We start from the raw sequence: 13,697 nt of genomic DNA, 5'->3' as shown, positions 1-13,697 counted from the left end.
CCATAAAAATGAATGACATTTTGCCATTTGTGACAACATGGATATATCTAGAGGATATTATGCTAAGTAAAATAAATCAGACAGAGCATGACCAATATCATATGATTTCACTTTTATGTAGAATCTAAAACAAAAAATAAAGACATAAAGCAGAAACAGACCCATAAATGTGAGGAAAAAACTGAGGGTTGCCAGAGGAAAGGGGAGTGGAGGATGGATAAAAATGGGTGAAGGGGAGTGGGAGATACAGGCTTCCAGTTATGGAATAAATAATTCACAGAGATAAATGGTGCACCATAAGGAATATAGTCAATGGTGCTGTAATAATGTTGTAAGGTGACAGATGGTAGCTACACTTGTAAGCATAGCATAATAAATAGTCTTACTTGAAACTAATGTAACATTGTGGTCAACTGTACTTCCATAAAAAAAAAAAAGAGTAAAACTTTGGTTGTCATCACAAGGGAAAAAAAATACATAATGTGTATGTGTGTGTGTGTGTGCGCGCGCATGCGCGTGCATATATATATATAGTAACAAATGTTAACTAAACTTATTGTTAATCATTTACTTATGGTGGTACTAAACTTCTTGTCGTGATCATTTCACAATATATGTAAGAGAAATCATTATGCTATACAGCCTAAACTTATACAGTGTTGTATGTCAATTATATCTCAATTTCAAAAAGAAAAATAGACACAAGGCAAAACTGATAACTGAATGGAGAAATAAATCCATTCTTTTTTTTTTTTTAGTTTCAAAATTTTATTTTAAAGGGATTTCTATGGTACAACACAATGCCTGTGGCACTTATTGAAAATCACTTATAATAGTCAAATTCTAACAATTTTTGCAATAAGCTTTCATTAAATTTTCCTAAAAATAGAAAAAGTTAACATTATATACCATTTTGAATTTAATTTATTTTCTTACATTTTCAAAAGAATTTATTGTAAAATGTTAGCTTCAAGGAAAATTTATGGGAAACCATAAAGCAACTGGAGTTCTTTACAATAAAATCCAGGATAAAAATAATTTTTGCAGGGTGAAAATTTATCAAAAGGTATAAGTGAATTATAAATATATTTTGTCAATCTGATGAATTTAAGGGCACTTTAAAAGTTGTCTAGTTAAATCACTGCAGATATGACATGCTTGTTGAAATCCAATCTGTAAGTCTAATGCCAATGATCATTTCTTCCTGCTAAAAGCTAAAAATAATTAATGTGAAAAACCCTTGGAAGATTTTGATTTCTTCATAAAAAGTTTGATTTCTTCATACAGATTCTTTAAGCTGGGCTAATCTCTGTAAGGCCATATCCATCTGTTCTGGAGAAGCTGAAGAGAAGGACGCTCTAAGTAAGGGCTAGGAGCTGAGCTATCAATGTAGAAGACATTTCCGGGAAGCATTAATATCTCTTTCTTAATGGCTTTTTCTTCAATCAGTTGTTTTCCATCAGAAATGCCCTTAATTTTAACCCATAAAAACATTCCAGCAGTAGGAACATGCCATTCTGCCAAACCACTTAGCCATTTGTCTGCAGCTGCCAGTAATGCATCCTTCTGGTTCCTATAGAAATCAGTAACCCTCTCTACATGAGCCAGGAAACCCTCTTCTCCCCATTGGTGTAGAAGCTGTGATATCAGAAGCTGTGTAAAAGTGCTGGGGTGCATGGTTGAAACTTGTGTGTGTAAGACAACTCTATCAAGGGTTTCAGACCAGTTAAAAACCCTATTCTCAACCCAGAGGAGAGGACTTTTGAAAAAGAGTCAGCTCTGATGACACGCCCATCAATGTCCATGGAAAGAAATGTTGGTGCCCAGTACTTGCTGAGCTGGAGAATATAGTAAGGATCATCTTCTATGACGAGGAAATCATATTTTCTTGCAAGCTCATAGATTTCCTTCTTGCGGTTGTTAATGAGTTTCCAGTAAGGCTGTTGCCATTTGGGACAGTGTAAAGAAACTTGGGGGTGTTTTTCTTGGGATTCTTTGAGTTTTCTGGTTTCTATTTGGAAAGTACTTCTTTGAGGGAGTCTGGAATAATCCCATATTCATCACTGGCAACATTAATGATGTTGCAGCCCAGTGGCTTCAGAGCTTGAAGTGTTCCTGAATAAATAGGTTAATTTAGGAGGACATTATCTCCAGGATTAACGATCATTTCAAACACCTTGCAAAGACCATCTTGGCTGCCAGATGTTATGCATATGTCCATCTGTCCTTGGCTGGTTGGATAATTGATGGTGGGAGGATTATGCAATTTTAATTGTAACTGTTTTAGCTAGGACAACAGCTCTGGGATTCCGGCACTTTGAGAATACTCAAGTGCTCTCTTCATCATCTCTTCATCAAATTGGATGGGCTTTCCATTTTTTATGGTGATAACAGCAATTATAAAAGGGAATGTGTTGGGGTTTGGTGATCCAGGAGCCAAGGAGATGACTGATTTCGGTGCCCTGCTCCAAGTCTCAGTCATGACTCAGACGGCAGAAGGCTTTCTCGCTTCGCTCGTGGCGGTAAGGAACCATGCGTAATTCATGTCTCTGATACCCAAGCACCTTCTTCTGTAGTTGAAAACTCGCAGCTGGTAGTCGCCACAAGAAAGAGGCCGGGTTGGCCTGGGCACCCTCCTGGGACCTTGCCGAGGGGCTACTCGAAATAAACCCATTCTTAATTGAAAACTTCAACACCTCTTTCACTATTTGATAGATCAAGCAGGCAGAAAATCAGTAAGAATATATATGACCTAAATAGCACTACCAATCAACTTGATCTAATTGACATTTATAGAAGACTTCATTCAAAGTGAAGTTTACATTTTTCTCAAGATCACATGCAACATTTACCAAAATACACATTTTACGCCATAAAACACAACTTAATAAACTTAAAAGAATAGAAATCATACAAAGTATATTTTCAGACCACAATGGCATTAAACTAGAAATAAATTAGAGAGCTAGAAAATACCAGATATTTGGAAATTAAATAACACACTTAACACACTTCTAAATAACTGACGACTCAAAGAAGTCCCCAACGAAATTTTAAAATATTTTGAACTAAATTAAAATTAAAACACATCATCAAAATTGGTGGGATGAAGCAAGAGCAGGACATAGAGGGCAGTTTATAGCATTAAATACTTATATCTGAAAATAAGAAAGATCTAAAATCAAAAAACTAAGATTTCACTTTAGGAAATTAGAGAAAGAAGAGCAATTTAAGTAATACAAATTGGAATATAAGTCAATGAAATTGAAAACAAGAAGCCAACAGAGAAGATGGTTTTAAAACTTCAGTTCTTTGAAAACATTAACAAAATTAATGAACTTCTAAGTAAGCCAATCAAGAAAAAATGCAAGAAGATACAAATTACCAATATCAGAAACAGAAAAGAGATCAACACTACTGATAAGAAAACACTACAAAAAACTTTACTCTTGCAAATTTGATCATGTCAGTAAAATAAACAAATTCTTTGAAAAACACAAACTACCAAAATTCATGCAAAAAGAAACAGATGAATCAGTATTTTAAAACCTTTTAAAAAGTAATTACCAGGCTCAGGTGTTTTCACTGTTGAATTCCACCAAATATTTAAGGAAAACATGTATCTATTCTCTACAATCTTTTCCAGAAAATACAAGTAGAGAGAGTATGTTTTAATTTATTCTCTGAAGCCAGAATTACTTTAATATGTAAAACAGATGGCATTACGAGGAAAGAAAACAACAGAAAAATATCTCATGAACACAGATGCAAAAATCTTCAACAAAACATCAGCAAAGAGAATCTACCAATATGTAAAAAGAATTACACACCAGGAACACGTGATATTTATTGCAGACATCTAAAGCTGGCTTAACATTTGTAAATCTACTAGTGTAACCCACCATGTGAGCAGGCAAAGATGAAAAAGAAGAAAGATGCTGAAAAGCATTTGACCCACTCATGATAAAAAAACACTCTCAATACTCTGGAACAGATGGGAACTTTCCCAACTTGATAAAGAATATCTACAAAGCCCCCCTACATTTAATATCATAGTTAAAGACAAAAAAAAACAAAACAAAAACAAAACAAAACAAAAAAAACAAAACTGGAGCTTCCACACTAAGTTTGAGAAAAAAGATCAGCTTACCATCTCATACTGAAAGCCCTACCTAGTATAATAAAACAAGAAAATAAGAGAAAATTAGACTACAAAGAAAGAGAAAACTGTTTTTATTTGTAGATGACATAAGTGTATGAAAATCCCCAAATAATCTGTAAAAAACACTCCTGGAACTAATAAGCATGTATAGCAATATCACATTATACAACATCAATATATAAAATGCGGTTGCTTTTCTATATGCCAGTAATGAATAACTGAAATTAAAATTCAAAAAGTACTATTTACAATAGCACAAAAAAGGGAAATGCTTAGGTATAAGTTTAACAACATGTATAAAACTGTATGCCAAAATCTACAAAACACTGATGGAAGAAATAAAAGATTTAAATAAATGGAGATATTCCATGTGTCAGTAATGAAAGACTCAATATTCTTACATTGACAATTCTTCTCAAATTGATCTGTTTATTCAACATAATCACTATCAAAATCTGAGCAACAGTCAGTTAAGCGTCCTTTTGGCTCAGGCCATGATCTTAGGATCCTGGGATAGAGCCCCGCATCGGTCTCCCTGTTCAGTGGGGAGTCTGCTTCTCCTTCCCTCTGCCTCTTTCTGGGCTTGTGTGCATTCTCACGCCCTCTCTCTCTCTCCCTCTCCCTCACTCACTCTCTCTCTCTCTCTCACTCGCAAATAAGTAAAATCTTTAAAAAAAATCTGAACAAGCTATTTCATAAATATCAACATACTGTCTAAAATTTATATGGAAAGGCAAAGGATATAGAAGGGCAATAAAATACTGAAGAATAATAACGATGGAGGACTCAAATTATTTGATTTCAAGACTTATGAAGCTATAGTAACCAAGAGAGTGTAAAGGATGGCAGATGTTAGGAGCCAGGTTTCTCAGTGTTGGAGTAGGAAGTTATAGACAAGTAGGGGGAGAAGTCTAGAATGGCTGATGTGGTAAAAGATTACAGTTAATGACATCAGTATGAATTCATGTGTAGCTTAATATAAATATTTATAGATATGTGTATGTATAAGTATTATAAATATATATATGTACGTGTATACACACACAAAGGTTGCTCTGTCAGCTGAGAGGGCCCAGTAGGGTTAACATTCAGGTAGAAATTAGTACAAGTAGGGCACAGATCTCGGAGTCTAATACAATTCTCCAATAAAAGGAAGTAGGGCTCCTTAGAGAAATGACCACCTAGAAGGCTGTGTCAGAGGATATACAAGATGCATTTGGATAATAATGCTATAAATATCAGGATACATGTATCCCTTTGAATCAGTATTTTTGTATTCTTTGGGTAAATGCCTAGTAATGCAATTGCTGGATTGTAGGGTAGTTCTACTTTAACTTTTTGAGGAACCTCCATACTGTTTTCCAGAGTGGCTGCTCCAGTTTGCGTTCCTACCAACAGTTAGGAGGGTTCCCCTTTCTCCACATCCTCATCAACACCTGTTTCTTGGTTGTTGATTTTAGCCATTCTGACAGATGTGAAGTGATATCTCATAGGTTGGGGGACGGGTTAAATAGGTGATGGGGATTAAGGAATACACTTGTGATGAGAACAGGTGAATATATGGAAGTGTTGAATCACTATATTGCACACGAAGCTAATATTACACTGTATATTAACTAAGTGGAATTTAAATAAAAACTTTTTTAAGAAGATGCACTTGGAACATCTTGTAATGCTAAAAAAAAAAACCCTCTAAAAAACAGAAACCAACCACAAACCAAAAAATCCATAATGATGCTGTGTCAAAGGGATACAGGAGTCAACTGAAAGACCTCTCAAAAGCCAAAGCTAGAACAAATTGAACAAAATAACTCCTATTGGATGATAATCCAAGATATAAAATAATTATCCATGAGTCCATACTAACATAAATGAATGACTGAATAAATAAATCAGGAGAATGGATAAATCTCCCATCCAGAAGAATTCCAAATAAGTTATACAATATTCCTCATTCACAGAGATAGAACCCAATTCCCCATTCCTTAGTGTGAACTGCACATAGTGACTTCCTTCCAAAGAGTAGAGTTTGGAAAAGGGGGAGAAAAGAATAACATTATAGTGGAGAAATATGACAAATACTACTTCAGCCAGGAGCTCAAGGGTAACATCAATAGTGATAAATGATATTGATAGGATGTACCCTTAATATGTTATGATGAGAATGGTGCTTTAACTCTGTGGGTTTTCTCCCCAAAACCCATCATTAAGAAACTAGCACAGCCAAGAAGAAGTAGGAGATATCACAAATAAACATATGTGGTATCCCCTGAATGGGATCCTGGTACAGAAAAAGATACTTGGTAAAAATAAAGAAAATCTGAATGAAGTATGAACTTCAGTTAATAATGTAATAATATTGGTTCCTTAGCTGTAACAAATTACTAACTATAGTAATATGAGATGTTAATGATAGAGAAACCTGGGTGTAGGATATAAGGGAACTCTGTACTCTCTTCATAACTTTTCTGTAAATCTAGAACTACTAAAATGAAAAGTCTATTTAAAAAAAAAAAACTGAGAAAGCATTTTTTGTAGCCCCTATTCTCCACTTTAACTTCTCTTCTTCCATGTTTATGCTTATTGATGTTTAACTAAAGTTTTCAGTTTGAAAAAAGTTTTATGGCTGAAAAAAAATGCAGTTCCAAATGGCCTAATTCATAAGATGGGACACATATATGTAGGGACCGGACCTAATAATTTTTAAATTTATTTTTGCATATATTAAGTGCTTGATATGTTGACAGAATTGTTTGATTAAACAGCAAGAAGCATGACTATAAATTAACAAAGAGCAGTGTGAACAAGACTTTAGACAGTATTTTATATACTAAAAGGACTCTGGTCAAATAGTTGGCATAACTAATAACATCACAGCTCTTAAAACCAAAAAATGATCACATCAAGAATAGATGAAGAATTATAAGCATTGACTTGATAAATCTAGATATGCCTGAAGTGTCCTTTCTCAATTCCAAATTTTCAACAAAGGTAAGCGCTATTTCTATACTCTGCATATTCTGGCCTAAAAATGAAACTTATCATTCTGATAGGTAGTAGGATTTCTCTTCCTTTGTAAAAGCTTTTCTGCCTCTCTTAAGATCTGCCACAATTAGAATGATTTCCACTCCTCACTCTCCCTCTCCCTCCATCATGTCCCTAGAAAGGTCCTATTTCTCTACAATATAGAAGAAGAACTGCGTTGCTTTTTTTTTTCTTTTTGAACTGCCTTGCTTTTTATTAGTGTAAGCCATTTGCATGAGAAAACAGAATTCTATAGACAGAAACGACACTCAGAGTGCCACAAATCTACTTCCAAAGGGACAGTATCCTGTGGATGGAAATGGAAAAAGCAGCACCTGCAGAATTTTTAAAATGTATAATCTAACAGATCTAATTTCACTTAGTGATAATATTTATATAGAATACCAATGAACTTCTCCCACTGAAATAGTGTCTGCTTCTCAACTGGGAGGGATTTGGGGCTATATGCTTCCCAGCTTTTTCCTTGAAATAGCTTAGCCTTTAACCATGTTTAAACACAAAAGCAACACAAAATACCTCTTCAAAGTCAGTTTAGGTAAAACAATCCTTTTCTCATGTGAGTTCTGTAAAGACAACATAATAACCAAGCTGGAAGTGAAAATACAAGATGGTCCTGGCTCTCAAAGAAAATCTGATTAAAATGGAATATTTAAACTTACTTATAAATATCAAATGTTTTCACCATGGGAACAGAAGAGCAAATAAAGAAAGCTGTATGAACAGATTCACTTTACATAACTAACATTTACTGAGAATTTCTCACGTGTCTCACTGATCTTAGCATCTATGGAGAATTATATTTTCAGTTTGAATTATTTTTGAATGGGCTGAATATAATATTTGGCTACAATAAATATACAGGTTACTTCTGATTTTTAAAAAATATTTAAAAAAAATTATCACTTTTTATTTCTTTAAATCATCTCATTGCACTTAAAGCCATCTGTGACAGAGAGGAGGATGAGCTACTATTTCATAATATCTTGTGCTCCATTATGACTATACTGATCATAGTTTATGCAAGTTTATACTGTGCAAGTTTATACTACCTTATTTGTAGTCTGTGCAACTTTATATTACCTTATTTGCAGTATAATGAACCAGTGTTTCCATATAGCTACACAATTATTTTCAGGTTCATTAATAAAATTTCATAAGAATAAATGAATACAGTATTAAGATATTGAGAGGTCTCTAATGGCTGGCTTGGAGAATAATTGTTAAGAGTGGAAAATGAAGCAGGGACAGCTATTCCACCAAATATTCATGACCCACTACAGTAGTTTGAAGTTATCTTTAAGAAGTGACCACTCAGTCATGGATTACACTTGCCAATCATCCTTGTATCTCAGTAGGGCCTTGTAATTAATTCCTGCTGATGGAATGTGAGCAGAAGTAATATGTGACACTTTTGGGTCAAGGTATTTTTGAAGCGAAAATAGTTTGTGTATATTCTCTTTCCTTCTTGGAAGACATTTGTTGATGATCTTACAACCTCCAGTATCCTAGGTCCCTGAATGACTATATGAAGTAGAATTCTCTACTTCAGTAACCAAAAGCACCTGCACAGTGAAGTGAAACATAAGCATTTACTGTATTAGGGCACTGTAGTCTGGGAGTTGGCTTTTTAAAATATCAAGGATTACTCTACCTAATACATACTTCATCAAGCCTCCAGAAACATAATCGACTGCTTCACAAGTCCAGGATAACCCGGATGTGCAAAGGGTGGAGAAACCTTGAGCACTGGCTTTTAATTAAATAGTGAAATAAAGCCATACAAATAAATCCTAAATAAGCCAGTTGTCTTGGGTATAAATTTAAGAAAACATGAAAGTTGGGGCACCTGGGTGGCTCAGTTGTTAAGCGTCTGCCTTCGGCTCAGGTCATGATCCCAGGGTCATGGGATCGAGCCCCGCATCGGGCTCCCTGCTCAGCGGGAAGCCTGCTTCTCCCTCTCCCACTCCTCCTGCTTGTGTTCCCTCTCTCGCTGTCTCTCTATCTGTCAGATAAATAAATAAAATCTTTAAAAAAAAACTTATAAAAAAATTAAAAAAATAAAAAAACATGAAAGTTAATATAGAATTTTTCTAAATGTTTTAAACATTTGTTTCCTATAGCAAAACAGATCTTTGTTTATTTAGCATTATCTTTAAAGATTATCACTTTTAAAATCATAGTGACATTCCAGGGCTAGTAAAATAATATTTATATGATCATAGAATACATTTGTTATTATAGATATGAACCTAAAAACTGCAATTGCTGTTAGGAGTATCATTTTCTAATACATCTAGGATTATGAAAGAAAGAGTTTAAGAAGATCAGTTTCACCTGCCACTAAAAAGAAGTTGGTGTTTATTAACCTGGTTTCCAGGGAATTGCTATCCTTCAACAGAATAGCTCTTTTAAAGACCTGTTTTTCTATGACCTAACTATATCCATGCTGTCAGTTTGTACTTTATGGGGGAAATATTCAGGATCTCATTAGAGAAAAAATGTGGGATAGATTAGCTTTTCAGGGGAATATGGATCTTGTTAGCAGGTTAGTTAGTCCCAAATGCTCCAAGAGCATGTGATAGAGTAAGATACTCAAAGCACATAAAGTCTATGCTTGTGGGTCTTTTTTTAATCAAGTTGTCATTACTTGAGCCCTTTTATATTCTCCTTTCATATTCCTCTCCATCTGCCCTCAGCACTATTTGGTGGGAATAAAAAAAAGAGAGATAAAAGTATCAATAAGTGAATTTTGCTACTTTTTGAACTTTGGGAAAAATCAGAAAACAGGAAAGAACTTAAGAAATGTGTGAGGTTTCACTCTACTTGTAAGTTAACAAGTCATCCTGTCAGTTTCATGGATAGAAGGACTACATAGAGAAGGATAGGAGAGACAGAAACACAGTAACCATGGCACCCACAGCACCACCTACAGTAGGGAAGGATATCACTAGAAGACCAGCACACAGATTCACCCAACCTAAAGCACAGCAAAAACAAACACAAACAAAAGCAAACACACACACACACACACACACAGTGGTTTAAAGGGGAACTACTATAAGTGACTTACCCTAGAGCATCTGCCAAATGGTGGAAAAAACTGCTGGAACTCTCTCTGGGGTCAGAGGTGCTGGCAAGTGCCATTGTTTACATTTCCCCTTCACCTTGATAGTGCAGACAGGAGCAAGGTCTAGGTGCTCTAGTCAACCTGCTAGAGCCACTGCAGTGAGGTTTGGGCCCCTAGCCCACAACAGCTCCAGCCATCCCCTATACAAGGGGCCCCCTGCCTGCACCTGCTCTAATTCCATCCATCCCATTGAGGCAGCCCTAGAATGGCATTCAGTGGGAAATCTCCAGCCATCCTACCAAGGCAGTCCCTGCACAAAGCACACTGGCTGCATCCACTCCAGCTCCAGCCATCTCACAGTGTAGCCCTGGCCAGTGCATCTTGGAAAACCCCTGGCCCACATGGGCTCCAATTTCAGCTATCTCACCAGAGCAGCTCTGGCACAGAATGTCCAGGAACATCTGGCCAAAGCCAATGAAGCTCCAGCCAGCCCATCAGGTTGACCACACAGCAAAACACCCTGGAATTCCTGGCCTGCACCTACTCCAGCTTCAGCCAACCAGCCAAAGCCATCAAAGCACATGCAGTCAACAGTGGGGATATTCCAACACAAGGCCACTCCTTCAAGACTGGAGAGGTAGTTACTCTACCTAATGCATAGAATAAAATACAGAAAGTCAAACAAAATGAGGAAACAGTGGAATATGTTACAAATGAAATAATAAGACAAGCCTCAGAAAAAGAACTAAATGAAATGGAGATACCCAATCTGCCTGATAAAGAGTTCAAAGTAATTGTCATAAAGATATTTGCTAGAGTTGAGAGAAGAGTGGATGAACTCAGAACTTCAACAAAAGATAGAGAATATAAAAAAGAACAAATGAGAGTTGAAGAATACAATAACTAAATGAAAAATACACTAGAGGAAATCAACAGCAGATTAAAGAATGCAGAAGAATGGATCAGTAATATGCAAAGAATGGATCAGTGAAGAGCAAAAAGTAAAAAGCATTTTTTTTTAAGGATAGGTTAAGAGACCTCTGAGGTATTTTCACATGTACTAACATTCACATTATAGGTGTCCCAGAAGGAGAAGAAAGAAAGGGGCAAAAAATTTATTTGAATAAATAATAGCTGAAAATTTCCTAAGCTAGGTAAAGAAACACATGCAGGTCCAGGAAGCACAAGTCCCAAACGAGATGAATGCAAAAAGATACACACCGATATGTATTATACTTAAAATAGTCAAGTTAAAGAGAAAAATCTTAAAAGCAGCAAAAGAAAACAGTCACATACAAGAGAGCACTCATAAGACTATGAGCTGATTTTTCAGCAGAAACTTTTCAGGCCAGAGAAAATGGCAGGGTGTGTTTAAAGCACCAAAAGGGAAAAATCTACAACCAAGAATACTCTACCCAGCAAAATTATTATTCAGAGTTGAAGGAAAGACAAATTCCCAGACAAGCTAAAGCAATGCATCACCATTAAATCAGCCTTATAAGAAATGCTAAAGGATCTTCTTTAAGTGGAAAAGAATAGGCCATAACTACAAATTTTAAAAATATAGGAAAAATATCTCACTGGTAAAAGCAAATATATAGTAAAAGGCAGTAAATCAGCCAATTAAAGAGTTAGTATGAAAATTAAAAGATAAAAATAGTAAAATCAACTATAACTATAGGGACATATAGCGGTCCCCAACAGGTATGTCCCCAACATAGGGACATCTAAATATATGAAACAAATATTAACAGACATAAATGGAGAAATTGAAAGTAATACAATAAAAGGGGGGGACTTTAATACCCCATTTACATCAGTGGATAATCTAGAAAAAATAAATCAATGAGGAAACATTGGCCTTTAATAACACATTAGACCAGATAAACTTAATAGATATACACAGAAATTATCATCCAAAAACTACAGAATTCACATTCTTCTCAACAGCACACAGAACATTCTCCAGGATAGATCACCTGTTACATCATGAACAAATCTCAATAAATTCAAGAAGACTGAAATCATACCAAACATCTTTTCCAACAACAACAATATGAAACTAAAAGTCAATTACAAGAAAAAAAACTGGGAAAAACACAAACGTGAAGGCTAAACAACATACTACAACATGAAACCAGGGGGTCAATGAAGAAATCAAAGAGGATATAAAAAATATCCTGAGACAAATTAAAATGGAAAAACTTTAAAAAAATATATGGGATACAACAAAAGCACTTCTAAGGGAGAAGTTTATAGTGATACAGATCTACCACAAAACAAGAAAAATCCCAAATAAACAACTTAATGTTATATCTAAAGGAACTAGAAAAAGAAGAACAAACAAAACCCACAGAGAGGAGGAGAAGGAAAATAAAGATCAGAGCAGAAATAAATGAAATAGAGATTTTTTAAAAATACAAAAGATCAATGAAACTAAAAGCTGGTTCTTTGAAAAGATAAATAAAATGAATAAACCTGTAGCCAACCTCATCAAGAAAAAAAAGAGAGTGGACCCAAATATATAAAATCATAAATAAAAGAGGAAAATCTATACTTGGTACCACAGAAATATGAAGGATCATACGAACAATTACATACAAACATATTGGACAACTTAGAATGAATAAATTCCTAGAAACATACAATCTTCCCAGACTGAATCACAAAGAAAGAGAAAATCTCAATACACTATTACAAGTAATGAAATTGAAGCAGTAATTTAAAAAAACTTACCAGAAAAAGAAAGTCCATGAGCAGATGACTTCACAAGTCAATCTGCCAAACATTTAAAGTACAGTTATCACCTTTCCTTCTCAAATTATTCCAAAAAACTGAAGATAAAGGAAGCCTTCCAAACTCATCTTACCAGGCCAGCATTATCCTGATACTGAAACCATGCATACACATCACACATACACAAAAAGAAAATTACAGGCCAGTATCCCTGATGAATATAGATGAGAAAACTTAACAAAATATTAGCACACTAAATTCAACAATATGTGAAAAGAATCATACTACACGATCAAGTAGGATTTATTCCAGGGATGCAAGCATGGTTCAACATCTGCAAATCAATCAGTGTGATATACCACATTAAAAAAAAAAAGAATAAAAATAATATGATCTCAACAGATGCAGAAAAAGCATTAGACAAAATTCAACATTCATTTATGGTAAAAGTTCTTAACAAAATGAGTACAGAGGGAATGTACCTCAACATAATAAAGGCTCTGTATGAAAAACCCACAGCTAACATCATACTCAATGGTGAAAAGCTGAAAGTTTTTCCTCTAAAATCAGACACAAGACTGGAATGCCCATGCTTGCCACTTTTATTCAACATGGTACTGGAAGTCCTAGCCAGTGGAAGGAAAAAGAACTAAAAGTCATTCAAATTGGAAAGGAAGAAATAAAACT

The 13,697-nt window shown here is 35.0% G+C and overlaps 1 pseudogene; it reads right to left on the bottom strand.

The window, feature by feature from the left end:
• Positions 1 to 1,279: 1,279 nt before the first annotated feature.
• On the bottom strand, positions 1,280 to 2,545 carry LOC110583507 (annotated as a pseudogene).
• Positions 2,546 to 13,697: the final 11,152 nt, after the last annotated feature.

The sequence above is a fragment of the Neomonachus schauinslandi genome, chromosome 8 (genome assembly GCF_002201575.2).
Source record: "Neomonachus schauinslandi chromosome 8, ASM220157v2, whole genome shotgun sequence".
NCBI classification, from domain to species: Eukaryota; Metazoa; Chordata; class Mammalia; order Carnivora; family Phocidae; genus Neomonachus; species Neomonachus schauinslandi.
This window is presented reverse-complemented; position numbering and strand designations above follow the sequence as displayed.